Genomic DNA, 16,100 nt, shown 5'->3' with positions numbered 1-16,100 from the left:
AGAAAGTCAAAATAAAATAAAATAGATCTATTTTAAAGCTTCAATTTCAGGAAATGGAGCAGGGCTGTTTTCTTCAGAGCTGCAAAAATAAGGGAAAAGGAATTAAAGCAGTAAAAAAGGAGCAGCTTTTGTGATATCCACCCTTGGCCCTTCCCATTAAGCTCCTCCGTGTGTGTGTGTGTCTGAGGATCAATGTAGTGAAGGCCTCCCTGCCTGCCTGGCTTCCAACACATAAAAGAATTAGGTAATACATTAAAAGTAGATAACCTTGTTTGCCTCCCACTCAACCTTTCTTCATCATTCTTAATAGCAAACATCCAAGTATTGATCAGTTCATTTGAAATGCTGCTTAAGGTAAATGCCACCCCTGCTTTGAACCGCTGGAAGGGCTGAACCACAGAGGAATTGGAGCAACTGTGGCAGACTGAGGAATGCAGAGACACAAGGACTGACTGTTTCACCTCCCCCCCCCCAAAAATATTAACAGTCAAAAATGTCTAATGGAAGCTTTTCTGTCATGTAACAGACCTGAATTTTTCCCAAGGACAGAAAGCATAGCTTAGGGCGGTCAGAGGAATGGAAGCCAAGGCAAAGCTTCTCTCAGCTCCTTCGCTCTGCAGCTTCATCCCAGATCAATACATTTCCTCAGGCAGCATCATTCCATCATAAATCATCGTTTGCATGACATGGTCCTGCTCATAAATCTGCATCTAGAGAGGGGTCAAGAGGAAAGTGGTTAGCAACAAACCCTGCTATTAAAGGAGAGCAGAAACACAAGGTTATTACTGACACCTGTATCTACAATGAGAATGGAATGGAGTGGAGTGGAGTAGAGTAGAGTAGAATTTACAAGGTTGGAAAAGACCGTTGAGATCATCAAGTCCAACCTATCACCCAACACCATCTAACCAATTAAACCATGGCACTAAGTGCCTCATCCAGGCTCCTCCTAAACACCTCCAGTGATGGTGACTCCACCACCTCCCTGGGCAGCACATTCCAATGGCCAATCTCACTCTCTCTGGGAAGAATTTCTTCTTAACATCCAGCCTAAACCTCCCTGGCACAGCTTGAGACTGTGTCCTCTTGTTCTGGTACTGGGTGCCTGGGAGAAGAGACCACCCCCCAACTGACTACAACATCCCTTCAGGTAGTTGTAGAGAGCAAGAAGGTCTCCCCTGAGCCTCCTCTTCTCCAGGCTAAGCAACCCCAGCTCTCTCTGTCAGCTGCTGTGGCATTGTGTCCTTTCTCCTGCAAGTAGCTGTCTATAAAAGTTTCCAGCTGATGCTTCAAGTCAATGAAAACACACAATCCAAACTAGGAAGGAGAGGAGGTTTCCACTGCACTCATGAGACCACACCTGGAGCACTGTGTGCACTTCTAGAGCCCCTATTGCAAGAAGGTGCTGGAAGGTGTCCAGAGAAGGGCCACAAGAAGGAGAAGAGGGCTGGAGCTGCTCTGCTCTGAGGACAGACTGAGGGAGTTGGGGTTGTGCAGGCTGGAGAGGAGAAGGCTCCCAGGAGACCTAATTGTGGCCTTCCAGGATCTGAAGGGGGCTCCAAGAAAGCTGGGGAGGGACTTTTGAGGGTGTCAGGGAGTGAAAGGACTGGGGGGGATAGAGCAAAACTAGAAGTGGGGAGATCGAGATTGGATGTGAGGAAGAAGTTGTTCCCCATGAGGGTGGTGAGAGACTGGCACAGGTTGCCCAGGGAGGTGGTGGAAGCCTCCTGCCTGGAGGTGCTTGCAGCCAGGCTGGATGTGGCTGTGAGCAACCTGCTGTAGTGTGAGGTGCCCCTGGCCATGGCAGGGGGGTTTGAACTGGCTGATCCTTGAGGTCCCTTCCAACCCTGACAGTTCTGTGTGACTGTGTGTATATAATTCAGCTGCAGAGCTGACCAACTGCATTGCTAGCAGAAACTTTTTAAAATTATCTTTTTTTCCCAACAGCTTCTCCTAGCAAGGCAAAATGTGACACAAATACGTATTTTGTGGCTTGGCTGTCAACCTAAAGCACTGATTACTCAATAGACTGAAAATTTCCCTTGAAACCTCAAATGCATGCTGAACAGCATGAGCTAAAAAGCTAAAAACACCAAACTGGGTAAAGAAAGAAAAAGAAAAGCAACAACAACAAAAAACCCACCACCAAAAAAAGAAACAAAAGAAAATGCTGGCTGATCATAGAGTCATGGAATCAGAGTCAGAGAGTCATAGAATCAGAGTCATAGAATCACCACATCTTGAGTCCTGTGTCCAGTTATGGGTTCCTCAGTTTAGGAAAGATGTTGAGTTGCTGGAAGGTGTCCAGAGAAGGGCAATAAAGCTGGGGAGGGGTCTGGAGCACAGCCCTGTGAGGAGAGGCTGAGGGAGCTGAGGTTGCTTAGCCTGGAGAAGAGGAGGCTCAGGGGAGACCTTCTTGCTCTCTACAACTCCCTGAAGGGAGGTTGTAGCCATGTGGGGGTTGGTCTCTTCTCCCAGGCAACCAGCACCAGAACAAGAGGACACAGTCACAAGCTGCACTAGGGGAGGTTTAGGCTGGATGTTAGAAAGAAGTTCTTCATAGAAAGAGAGATTTGCCATTGGAATGTGCTGCCCAGGGAGGTGGTGGAGTCACCATCACTGGAGGTGTTTAGGAAGAGCCTGGATGAGGCACTTGGTGCCATGGCTTAGTTGATCAGATGGTGTTGAGTGATAGGTTGGACTCAATCTCAAAGGTCTTTTCCAACCTGGTCTATTCTATCCTATCCTATCCTATCCTATCCTATCCTATCCTATCCTATCCTATCCTATCCTATCCTATCCTATCCTATCGAGTCACAGAGTCATAGAATCAGAGTCATAGAGTCACAGAGTCATGGAAACAAAGATAGAATTGTTTTGGTTGGAAAAGACTTCTAAGATCTAGTCTAATCATCAACCCAACACCACCATAGCCACAAAATCATGTCCCCAGGTGCCATGGCCTCACTCTTCCTGAACACCTCCAGGGATGTTGACTTCTCCACCTCCCTGGGCAAGCTGTTCCAGTTGCTGACCACTCATTCAGTCAAGAAATTTTTCCTAATATCCAACCTAAACCTCCTCTGGTGCAACCTGAAGCCATTTCCTCTTGTCCTCATACCTGAATATCTCTTAGGACCATGTGTTGATCAACTCTGTGGCATATCAGGCCTCCTGTATACCTTAAGCAAAAGGAGTCCATTGCAGTCCCACTAAATGTAGGATGTGGAAATGATTCATAGAATGGTTTGGGTTGAAAAGGACCTTGTGACCGTTTGAGGCTGTCCCCTTAAGAAAGGGAATATTGTGGTCGGATGTTTGTAAACGAAAGACGGATCTAAACTAATTTCATTGGTAGATTGGGAGGAAGCACCTTCTGAACTGGGAGTGCAGCAGAGTATCATGGGCATTCCTGCACTTTTCTGGTCAGTCTGTCTTCCCCCTCCTTTGGTGGCATGCAGCTCGCTGTTTCTGGGCTTTCAGCCAGACTCGGCCTTGGGAAGAGATAAGAACTTTCTAAAACGTAACAGCCTAAGTGCTTCTAATTAATCACTGCTCTTTTTTTCTCTTTTCTCTCTTTGTAACCCTCTCTGGGGAAAGGGGGAGAGAAGGGGGAGCAGAGGTGGGGAACCCCCTCAGCAGAGGGGGGAACTCTCATTTCTGTGCTACTTTATTGTACATTTTTGTATATATTGTAAATTCTGTATATTCCCCTGCATATCCTATATTGCTTTGTAAATATACAGCATCCACTGCTTTGCTAATTCAGCTGTGAGTTTTTTTCCTTTCACTCTCCGGGGGGAGGAGAAGGCATGGCCTTTCCCTTCCAACCCTACGACATTCTTTTTCTTGGCTTACCCAATGTGCAGCAGATAATTAGCTTGATTTATTACTTGATTGATTTAGTGTTTTCTAGCTGAATTAGCAAACATGAAGGTGTTGTGGTTCGTAGAATGACTATTCTTTTCAACGTTTGGGTTTGATTTTGGATTACCTGGGCAAATATTTGGTGCGGACAATTTATCTATGGGTTATGTATAGAGTTAGATTATGGTATAGAAAATGTATTGATTTATTATGGCCAGCGAGATACAGAAATGTTACCTCCACCACTCTCCCAATTCAGATAAAGGGTTTTAAGATTCCGCCGGAGGAGAGAGTAACTTTAGGTGATGGCTGGGATCCAAAGGTGATTTATGTGATGTGTATAAATCTGCTGCTGGTGATGGTGATTGCATATTTACTGTTTTTTTGCGATGGAAGAGGAAGATATCCAGGGCATGCTTTGTTATTAAAACTAGATCAAAGAGGAAACGGCACAGCTCTGGGTCAGTCCCAGAGACATCTAGTGATGAGGAGTGTGCAGAATCTCTGTCAGTAAAAAAGAAAGCTAAGTAGTTAATTGGAAAGGCAGCCCTGAATGACTTTGCTGCTGATTCTGGCAAGCTGCCAAGGGCGGCGGCTGGTATCAACATGGCGTCTCCTCCTTCTCCTCCTTCTTCTCCGTCGGCCATTAACGGAGCAACACCATTTCCACCCACTTTTTCGGTGGGACCGGAAGTCACTGCCCCAGCAGCTGATTTATCTCAGGACCTGTAAGCTTCTATTAAGGTGCCTGTAAATTCAAACACAGCTCCAGTTAAGGTGGCTGTTTTAAAGACTAGAAGTGGAAAGATCAAAGATGATGGAGAAGAAGAGCAGGAGACTGATCCTGGTGAGGGGCCCTCTACTCTAAGAAATCCTGCTGAGGAGGAAGAGAAGATTTGTTTTTAAGATCTAGCTGACCTAGTGACAGCAAAGCAGGATAGAGATGCAGCTAGGACAGGAGCTGGCAAAGGTGGTTCTCAGCTTAAAGAGATCCTTCAGAAAATGGCAGGAGGATTATTTGGACAACCAGTTGAGGGGGAGGGGCAAGAGGAAGATGACATAACTGACTGTTCGTCTCCAAGGGAGGAGCTAAGAAATGTCCGTAAAGACTACACCAGGGCAGATAAGGAGCCAGTTCTGGCTTGGCTTAGTAGGTATTATGATACAGGTGCTCCAGCTCTAACGGTTGGAGACAAGTCAGCAGCTCAGTTAGGAACTCTCTCAAGGGATAATGGAATCGATAGACATCCAGGCAGGGCTCTCGGTAAGGTTAATCTGTGGATACGCCTTTTAATAGCGGTTGCCCTGACATACCCTTCCCGAGATGATCTTCCATGGAATCCTAAACCCTGGACTACCATAGATGAGGGAAATAAGCGCTTGAGAGAATTTGCTGTTAGAGAGCTACTCTATGGTGAACATGAAACTCTGAATCCTCATGACATTCCTGTGGGTATTGGTCTTGCTAAAAAGATCATCAAACTTGCTCCTTCTAATTATGCAAACATTCTGGCAAGCAGAATTGTGTCAAGAAATTATGGAGGAGCTCCTCCTACGGTTGGCCAATTCAGTGATCAAATGAGACAACTGGAGGATAGCATAACACGTGTTTCTTTGGTTTCAGCCATTGAAACTCTGTCTGGAAAAATTGAGAGTTGCATGAAGGATCTGAAAGATTCCATATACCAGTTGGCACAGAAGGATAATTCTAATTCTTCCTCCAGGTGGATACAAGTTTCATCTGTGAGGAATAGATGTCCTCCAAGGAGGTCATTCCAAAACAGATCAAATCAAAACAGACCACCAAGGCAATCATGTAGGACTATTTGGATAACTCTGCGTGATCAGTTTGGTGAGAACATGAACAGGTGGGATGGCCAAGCAACTTCTAATCTTTTCAGGAGACTGAGAGAACTGCAAAGTGGCAGACCCCGAGGTAGCAATACCAGAAGGGTAGCTGTTACTTCCACAGTTCCCCAGAATGACTCTTATGGCTCCAACAGTGGCTCCAGTTATAACATGCAAAGCTATAACACTGCACACTGTGCGCAATGCACATGTGGGCATGTTCCCCATAACTAGGGGTGCCCTGCCTCCCGCCAGGGGGAGGACAGGGATAACAGAGATAACAGAATCTATTGGGATGTGTACATCCAGTAGCCTGGCACTTCACAATTTCAGAAGTACAGGGCCTTGGTTGACACAGGAGCTCAGTGCACCATAATTCCATCAAATTATCAGGGATCGGAGTCTATAACTATTCTGGGAGTCACTGGTGGATCTCAAGAGTTAAGTAAGGTGGAGGTTAATATAAGTTTAACTGGTAAACAATGGAGGAATATCATAAGGAACAGGTCAGCAGCTGAAGTCAACAAGTGGCTTAGAGGCTGGTGCAGGCAAAAGAATTTTGGGTTTTTCGATCTTGAAAAACTTTCTGCTGCACCAGGCCAGCTGGCAACAGATGGAGCACATCTGTCCCAGAGGAGGGGTAAGATCAGAGTGTACGAGACTGGCCTATCCCTCAAAGGGAAAAAGATTCTGCGGAGGGAATTGGCAGGTCTCATAGATAGGGCTTTAAACTAGTTTTGAAGGGGGAAGGGGTTGAAACTAGTCCCCTCAGGCAAGAGTCTGGGGGTGATAAGCCAGAGCCAGAGTTGAAACCAGCAGTCCGAATGAAGTGCATGTACACTAATGCACGAAGCATGGGCAAAAAACAAGAGGAGCTGGAAGCCTTGCTGCAGCAGGAAAGTTATGATGTAGTTGCCATCACAGAGACGGGGTGGGACGACTCACATGACTGGAGCGCTGCAATTGATGGCTACAGGCTCTTCAGGAGAGACAGGCAAGGAAGAAGGCGTGGAGGGGTGGCCCTGTACATCAGGGAGGCACTAGATGCCATTGAGCTGGAGATCAGGGACGATCGGGTTGAGTGCCTGTGGGTAAGAATTAGAGGGAAGGCCAACAGGGCTGACATCCTGGTTGGAGTCTGTTATAGACCACCCAACCAGGAGGAGGATGTTGATGAGTCATTCTATAGGCAGCTTAAGGCTGTCTCAAGATCGCCTGACCTTGTTCTCATGGGTGACTTCAACTTGCCTGATATCTGCTGGGATCTTAACATAGCAGAGAAGTGGCAATCTAGGAGGTTCTTAGAATGCATGGAGGACAGCTTCTTATCCCAGGTGCTGCGAGAGCCTACCAGGGGCAAGGCTATGCTTGACCTCCTCTTCACCAATAGGGAAGGGTTGGTGGGTGATGTGGTGGTCGGAGGGTGCTTAGGGGCCAGTGACGACGAGATAATTGAATTCTCATTATTTGGTCAAGCTAAGAGGGGTAGCAAGAAGACCTCCACTCTGGATTTCCGGAGGGCGGACTTCAGGCTACTCAAGGAACTAATTCAGAGGGTTCCTTGGGATAAAGCCCTTAAAAACAAAGGGGTCCAGGAGAGCTGGTCCTACTTCAAGGAAGAACTGTTGAAGGCTCAGGGACAGGCTGTGCCAATGTGCCGGAAGATGAGCCGCCGGGGCAGACGGCCAGCCTGGATGGTTAAAGAACTTTTAATGGAACTAAGGGAAAAAAAGAGGGTGTATCACCTTTGGAAGAGAGGGGAGGCAACCCGTGAAAAATTTAAGGATGTTGCTAGGTCTTGCAGGAAGAAAATTAGGGAGGCAAAAGCACACTTGGAGCTTAGTCTGGCCTCTACTGTGAAGGACAACAAAAAGTCCTTCTATAAATACATTAATAGCAAGAGGAAGGGCAGAGACAACCTCCACTCCTTGGTGGACACGGAGGGGAACGTTGTGATAAGGGATGAGGAAAAGGCAGAGATACTTAACACCTTCTTTGTCTCAATTTTTACTAGGAGGACAGAATGTCTTCCAGACAGCTGGCCTCCAGAGCTGGCAGAAGGAGCCAGGGAACAGCATAGTTTTCCACTGTTCCAAAATGGGGTAGTTGGTGATCTGCTCAGCCGCCTGGATCCCCACAAGTCCATGGGACCAGATGGGATCCATCCTAGGGTGCTGAGAGAGCTGGCAGAGGAGCTAGCCAAGCCCCTCTCCATCATTTTTCAGCAGTCCTGGCTCACTGGAGATGTCCCAGAGGACTGGAAGCTGGCCAACGTGGTGCCCATTCACAAGAAGGGCCGGTTGGATGAGCCAGGGAATTATAGGCCTGTCAGCCTGACCTCAGTGCCAGGCAAGATCATGGAACAGGTCATCCTGAGTGCATTGACACAGCACTTAGAGGATGGCCAAGGGATCAGGCCTAGCCTGCATGGATTTAGGAAGGGCAGGTCCTGCCTGACCAACCTGATCTCCTTCTACGAGCAGGTGACCCGCCTGGTGGATGTGGGGAGGCCTGTGGATGTAGTTTACCTGGAAATCAGCAAGGCCTTTGACACCGTCCCCCATAGCAAACTCCTGGCCAAGCTATCAGCCCATGGCTTGGACAGCAGCACTCTGAGCTGGGTTAGAAACCGGCTGGATGGCCGAACCCAGAGAGTGGTGGTGAATGGTGTCACATCCAGCTGGCGGCCAGTCAGTAGTGGAGTCCCCCAGGGATCAGTGCTGGGCCCCATCCTCTTTAACATCTTTATTGATGATCTGGATGAGGGCACTGAGTCTATCATCAGTAAATTTGCTGATGACACCAAGCTGGGGACAGGAGTTGATCTGCTAGAGGGTAGAGAGGCTTTGCAGAGAGACCTCGACAGGCTGGACAGATGGGCAGAGTCCAACGGCATGAGATTTAACACATCCAAGTGCCGGGTTCTGCACATCGGCCACAACAACCCCATGCAGTGCTACAGGCTGGGGTCAGAGTGGCTGGAGAGCAGCCAGGCAGAGTGGGACCTGGGGGTGCTGGTTGATGGTAGGATGAACATGAGCCTGCAGTGTGCCCAGGTGGCCAGGAGGGCCAATGGCATCCTGGCCTGCATTAAGAACAGTGTGGCCAGCAGGAGCAGAGAGGTCATTCTGCCCCTGTACACTGCACTGGTTAGGCCACACCTCAAGTACTGTGTCCAGTTCTGGGCCCCTCAGTTTAGGAAGGATGTTGACTTGCTGGAATGAGTCCAGAGAAGGGCAACGAAGTTAGTGAGGGGCTTGGAACACAAGCCCTATGAGGAGAGACTGAGGGAGCTGGGGTTGCTTAGCCTGGAGAAGAGGAGACTCAGGGGTGACCTTATTGCTCTCTACAACTACCTGAAGGGGGGTTGTAAACAGGCAGAGGTTGGTCTCTTCTCCCAGGCAGCCAGCACCAGAACAAGAGGACACAGTCTCAGGCTGTGCCAGGGGAAGTTCAGGCTGGAGGTCAGGAGGAAGTTTTACACAGAGAGAGTGATTGCACATTGGAATGGATTGCCCAGGAAGGTGGTGGAGTCGCTGTCACTGGAGGTGTTCAGGAGGAGACTTGACAGGGTGCTTGGTTACATGGGTTAGTTGATTAGGAGGTGTTGGGTGATAGGTTGGATGTGATGATCTTGAAGGTCTCTTCCAACCTGGTTTATTCTATTCTATTCAGTTGTGACCAGACCTGATGCACCTTGTATTTTAGGAATTGATTTTCTGAGAGAAGGGCGATTCAAAGGCCCTAGAGGTTACAAATGGGCTTTTGGAGAAGATTCTGTAGAAATTGATGGACAAAAATTGAAGCTGTCTGCTAGACCTGAACTTTCTGATGAATCTGCAGTTGTGGGACAACATAAGATGCAGGACATTAAATTGCCGGTTGCTTCTCAGACTGTGCATCACAGACAATACAGAACCAACCGTGACTCTTTGTTGCCCATTCAGAATCTGATTCATCAGTTGGAGAGTCAGAAAGTCGTCAGCAAAACTCATTCACCTTTCAACAGTCCGGTGTGGCCTGTGCAGAAGCAGAATGGAGACTGGCGTCTGACAGTAGACTACTGAGCCCTAAATGAAGTGACACCACCTATAAGTGCAGCAGTACCAGACATGATGGAGTTCCAGTATGAGCTGGAATCCAAAGAGGCCAAATGGTATGCTACCATAGACATTGCTAATGCATTTTTCTCTATTCCCATAGAAGAGGAATGCAGGCCTTAGTTTGCTTTCACCTGGAGAGGAATCCAGTACACTTTCAACAGATTGCCAATAGGCTGGATCCACAGCTCAAGCATCACAGTATTCTTAAGGTTGGAAGAGACCTCAAAGATCATCGAGTCCAACCTGTCACCACAGACCTCATGACTAGAGTAGAGAGGACACTACTGCCCGCTGCAGCCTTGAACTCACGACCTTCCCATTAAGGGTCTGATGCGCTACCAACTGAGCCACCTGAGGGTACTGTCATGCAGTGATCCATGATGCTCTGGAGTAAGGCGGTGCTCCAGAACACATCCAGTTCATTGATGATATCATCGTCTGGGGTAAAACTGCTGAGGAAGTCTTCGAGAAAGGTAACAAAATCATTGACATTCTTCTGAATGCAGGCTTTGCCATCAAGCGAGACAAGGTGAAAGGACCTACGACAGAAATTCAGTTTCTGGGAGTGCGGTGGCAGGATGGACGCGGACACATTCCAGTGGATGTGGTAAACAGAGTCTCTAATATGGCAAATCCCACAAACAAGCAAGAGACCCTACGTTCCTTGGGGATAGTGGGATTTTGGAGACTGCACATTCCTAGATACAGTCAGATTGTGAAACCTCTGTATGATGTGACCCGAAAGAGAGACTATTTCCACTGGGGACCTGAGCAACAAGCAGCCTTTGACCAAATAAAACAAGAGGTAATTCAAGCAATGGGTCTGGGACCTGTCAGAGATGGTCCAGACATTAAGAACATTTTGTACACGGCTGCAAGTGACAATGGTCCAACCTGGTGCTTGTGGCAAAAAGCTCCAGGTGACACACGTGGACGACCTCTTGGTTTCTGGAGTAGAGGTTACAGAGGTTCAGAGGCTAATTATATTCCAACAGAGAAAGAAATTTTAGCTGCCTATGAGGGAGTAAAAGCATCTTCTGAAGTGATTGGAACTGAATCACAACTTCTCTTAGCTCCCAGATTGCCAGTTTTGAATTGGATGTTCAAAGGCAAAGGCTCCACACCACATCATGCCACAGACTCAACGTGGTCTAAGTGGATGGCTCTGATAACACAGAGAGCTCGAATGGGAAATCTTGAAAGACCTGGTCTAGTGGAGGTGATCTCAAGTTGGCCTGAAGGTATCAACTGTGCTAAACCTCCAGAGGAGAAAGTAACTCGTGCTGAGGCAGCTCCTCCTTACAATGACCTTTCTGATGATGAAAAGAAATATGCTTTGTTCACAGACGGTTCCTGTCGTCTTGTTTTAAACAAGCGAAGGTGGAAATCTGCAGTGTGGAGTCCAACACGCCGAGTTGCAGAGGCAAAGGATGGAGAAGGAGAATCCAGTCAGTTCACACAGGTAAAAGCTGTCCAGCTAGCTCTCGACGTGGCTGAACGTGAGAGATGGCCAAAGCTTTATCTCTACACCGACTCATGGATGGTAGCCAATGCTCTATGGGGTTGGCTAAAGAACTGGAAGAAGAGTGGTTGGCAGAGAAAAGGAAAACCCATTTGGGCAGCCAACCTGTGGCAGGACATTGCTGATCGAATTGAGAGAATTCAAGTGAAGGTGAGACACATCGATGCTCACGTTCCTAAGAGCAAAGCTACTGAGGAACAGCAACACAACCATCAGGCAGATCTAGCTGCAAGAGTTTCTCAAGTAGACATGGACTCTAATCTTGATCTCGACTGGAAACACCGAGGTGGGATACTCTTAGCTCGGTGGGCTCATGATTCGTCAGGACATCAAGGCAGAGATGCAACATACCAATGGGCTCGTGACAGATCCATAGACATTGCCATGGATGCTATCACACAAGTTATGCATGACTGTGACATTTGTGCTGCTATTAAGCAGGCAAAACGACTTAAGCCCTTGTGGTATGGTGACAGATGGTCCAAGTACAAGTATGGTGAAGCTTGGAAGATTGACTACATCATTCTAGCATGTTCTCGTTCTGGTAAGCAATACGTGCTTACTATGGTAGAGGCGAACACTGGATGGTTGGAAACTTATCCAGTTCCACATGCAACTGCACGCAACACCATTCTCGGTCTAGAGAGACAAATCCTGTGGAGACACGGAACTCCAGAGAGGATTGAGTCAGACAACGGAACTCATTTCAAGAACAACCTTGTAAAGAACTGGGCAAAATAGCACGGTATTGAGTGGATATTCCATATTCCTTACTATGCACCAGCTTCAGGGAAGATTGAAGGCTACAATGGTTTGTTGAAGACCACTCTTAAAGCCATGGGGGGTGGATCTTTGAAAAACTGGGATAAAACATTTAGCACAAGCAACCTGGCTGGTAAATAGTAGAGGTTCAGTGAACCGAGCTGGACCTGCACATTCAGATCTGCTACAGAAAGTAGAAGGTGATAGAGTTCCTGTTGTTAGAGAAAAGAATCTGCTAGGTAAAACTGTTTGGGTATTTTCACCCTCAGGAGAGGCTAAACCTGTTCAAGGGGTGGTTTCAGCTGAAGGTCCGGGTCACACTTCTTGGGTAATGCAAGAGAATGGTGAAATTCAGTGTATTCCACAAAGAAATTTAACTTTAGCTGAAAGAGCTTAATTTCAAACTGTTGTACAGCTACATCGCATCCAAAGGAAGAATCAACGAGGAAATCTACAGTGCACGAACCCTGAGAACCCTGAGAGCCCTGAGTCAACTAAGAGAACCTGAGAATCCCTGTTTCCCTTTTCTTTGCTTCGGTGGCGAAAAAACAAACTGTTTTCCATTTTTTTCTCATTTTCTGATTTTGTTGGGCTTTTGAATCATCTACATCTGAGCATAGCCGGAAAGGACTATGAAGTTTACTTACGAACTGTAAATATCGTTTTGGATTGGATGGACAGTATGAACAGCCAATGAAATTGTTTAGAAGGGGTGGACTGTGACCGTTTGAGACTGTCCCCTTAAGAAAGGGAATATTGTGGTCGGATGTTTGTAAACAAAAGGCGGATCTAAACTAATTGCGTTGGTAGATTGGGAGGAAGCACCTTCTGAACTGGGAGTGCAGCAGAGTATCATGGGCATTCCTGCACTTTTCTGGTCAGTCTATCTTCTCCCTCCTTTGATGGCATGCAGCTCGCTGTTTCTGGGCTTTCGGCCAGACTTGGCCTTGGGAAGAGATAAGAACTTTCTAACACGTTACGGCCTAACTGCCTCTAGTTAATCACTGCTCTTTTTTTCTCCTTTCTCTCTTTGTAACCCTCTCTGGGGAAAGGGGGAGAGAAGGGGAGCAGAGGTGGGGAACCCCCTCAGCAGAAGGGGGAACTCTCATTTCTGTGCTACTTTATTGTACATTTTTGTATATATTGTAAATATTGTAAATTCTCTATATTCCCCTGCATATCCTATATTGCTTTGTAAATATACAGCATCCACTGCTTTGCTAATTCAGCTGTGAGGTTTTTTTTCTTCACTTTCCAGGGGGAGGATAAGGCACGACCTTTCCCTTCCAACCCTATGACAGACCTGAAAGATCATCCAGTTCTAACTCCCTGCCATGGGCAAAGACACCTCCCACCAGCCCAGGTTGTTCTAGGCCTCATCCAGCCTGACATTGAGCACCTCCAGGAAGGTAGCATCCATGACTTCCCTGAGCAACCTGTTCCAGTTTGGACAGGAGTTGTTTGCTTAGGAGCTTAGAGAGACTGCCATAGAACTCAAAAAGTGTCTAGAAAACTTGAAGGAAATAATTAAAATTTCACAGTATCACAGTATCACTAAGGTTGGAAGAGACCTCAAAGATCATCGAGTCCAACCTGTCACCACAGACCTCATGACTAGACCGTGGCACCAAGTGCCACGTCCAATCTCCTCTTGAACACCTCCAGGGACGGCGACTCCACCACCTCCCCGGGCAGCCCATTCCAATGACTAATGACTCTCTCAGTGAAGAACTTTCTCCTCACCTCGAGCCTAAACCTCCCCTGGCGCAGCTTGAAACTGTGTCCTCTTGTTCTGGTGCTGGTTGCCTGGGAGAAGAGGCCAACCCCTTCCTGGCTACAACCACCCTTCAGGTAGTTGTAGAGGGCAATGAGGTCACCCCTCAGCCTCCTCTTCTCCAGGCTAAACAATCCCAGCTCCCTCAGCCTCTCCTCATAGGGCTTGTGCTCAAAGCATCTCACCAGCCTTGTTGCCCTTCTCTGGACACCTTCAAGTGTTTCCATGTCCTTCTTAAACTGAGGGGCCCAGAACTGGACACAGGACTCAAGGTACGGCCTAACCAATGCAGAGTACAGGGGCACAATGACCTCCCTGCTCCTGCTGGCCACACTATTCCTAATGCAGGCCAGGATGCCATTGGCCTTCTTGGTCACCTGGGCACACTGCTGGCTCATGTTTAGTTGGGTGTCAATCAGCACCCCCAGGTCCCTCTCTGTTTGGGAGCTCTCCAGCCACTCTGACCCCAGCCTGTAGCTCTGCATGGGGTTGTTGTGGCCAAAGTGCAGCACCCGGCACTTAGACTTGCTGAATGACATCCCATTTGTCCCTGGAGACATTGAAGATAGATTTGATATGGCCCTGGGCAGCCTGATTTACTTGGAGGTATCCCTGGTGACTGCAGAAGGGTTGGAGAAGATGACCCTGGTGGGTCCCTTCCAACCCAATCTGTGAACCTAGATGATTCACAAGTTTAGTGCCCAAACACAGTAAGGTGGTCTGGGAATGGAGATAAAATTTAACCTGCTATTAGCCTACTAAATTTTATCCACCAGACCAATTTTCCACTATTCCTCAAAGTACTTTTTTCTGTGGCAATGCCGGTGACGAGCAGTGTGAGCAGGGAGGTCATTCTGCCTCTGTACACTGCACTGGTTAGGCCACACCTCAAGTACTGTGTCCAGTTCTGGGCCCCTCAGTTTAGGAAGGATGTTGACTTGCTGGAATGAGTCCAGAGAAGGGCAACGAAGTTAGTGAGGGGCTTGGAACACAAGCCCTATGAGGAGAGACTGAGGGAGCTGGGGCTGCTTAGCCTGGAGAGGAGGAGACTCAGGGGTGACCTTATTGCTCTCTACAACTACGTGAAGGGGGATTGTAGACAGGCAGAGGTTGGTCTCTTCTCCCAGGCAGCCAGCACCAGAACAAGAGGACACAGTCTCAGGCTGCGCCAGGGGAAGTTCAGGCTGGAGGTCAGGAGGAAGTTTTACACAGAGAGAGTGATTGCCCATTGGAATGGACTGCCCGGGGAGGTGGTGGAATCACCATCACTGGAGGTGTTCAGCAGGAGACTTGACAGGGTGCTTGGTTGCATGGGTTAGTTGATTAGGTGGTGTTGGATGATTGTTTGGACGCGATGATCTTGAAGGTCTCTTCCAACCTGGTCTATTCTATTCTATTCTATTCTATTCTATTCTATTCTATTCTATTCTATTCTTTTTTTTTATAAATGGAATGGTCACTAGCCATTGCTCATGGCAAATTTTGAAGTCGTGTTTAAAAGGTATCCAAACAACCTGGGTTAGCAAAGAGCCAGTGCAATTAGCTTTTAACTAGGGCAAATCAATCACTGTAAGACCGTACATGTTAACCCTTCCAGTTGCTCTATTGGGCTGAGATGCCTTAAGTCAGCTAGGCACAAAACTCGTTAGTGCTCCTTCTCTGTGGCGGCTACTGGTCAGCAACGAACCCTCAAATTGAAATGGAAAACACATAATCCAGTATGGGTGGAACAATGGTCGTTCAGACACGATAGGCTGCAAGTTGTTAAGACCCCAATACAGAAACAATAGCAACTAGGGCACACCTTGCTAGCCACCCTCAACCCACCCCTACCCCCACCCCCAGAAAAGGGAGGATTTTCTGGTACGACTCTTGCCAACGAAAGCTCTGCTCTGATTTAAAGCTACAGTGCTAATTTCTTCATTTCTGATTGCAATGTCCTTAAGAGATTTGTTATTTAGAGTTTTGCTAAGTTTTCCTGGTAAGCATAATGAATGGTAAGCATAATGAATGGTAAGCATTTGGTATTTACAGATACCTAGTACATAGTAATTGCAGTAAGGTGTAAGTACTTAGTAATGAGTCCACATTGTAAGATTTTCTTTTGGTTCGAACCTTCTTAGTTGTGTGCCTAGGCATTTCAAAGAAGCTCCATGTAATATAGTTAAGATTTGTAGTAAATAGGTATTCATTTAAAAAAAAGTATTCCTTATCTAAGGTAACA

Source organism: Melanerpes formicivorus, unplaced genomic scaffold (assembly GCF_026170545.1).
Source record: "Melanerpes formicivorus ecotype bairdi unplaced genomic scaffold, bMelFor1.0.p_v2 SCAF_86, whole genome shotgun sequence".
In the NCBI taxonomy this organism is placed as follows: domain Eukaryota; kingdom Metazoa; phylum Chordata; class Aves; order Piciformes; family Picidae; genus Melanerpes; species Melanerpes formicivorus.
Note: the sequence above shows the minus strand (reverse complement) of the source record.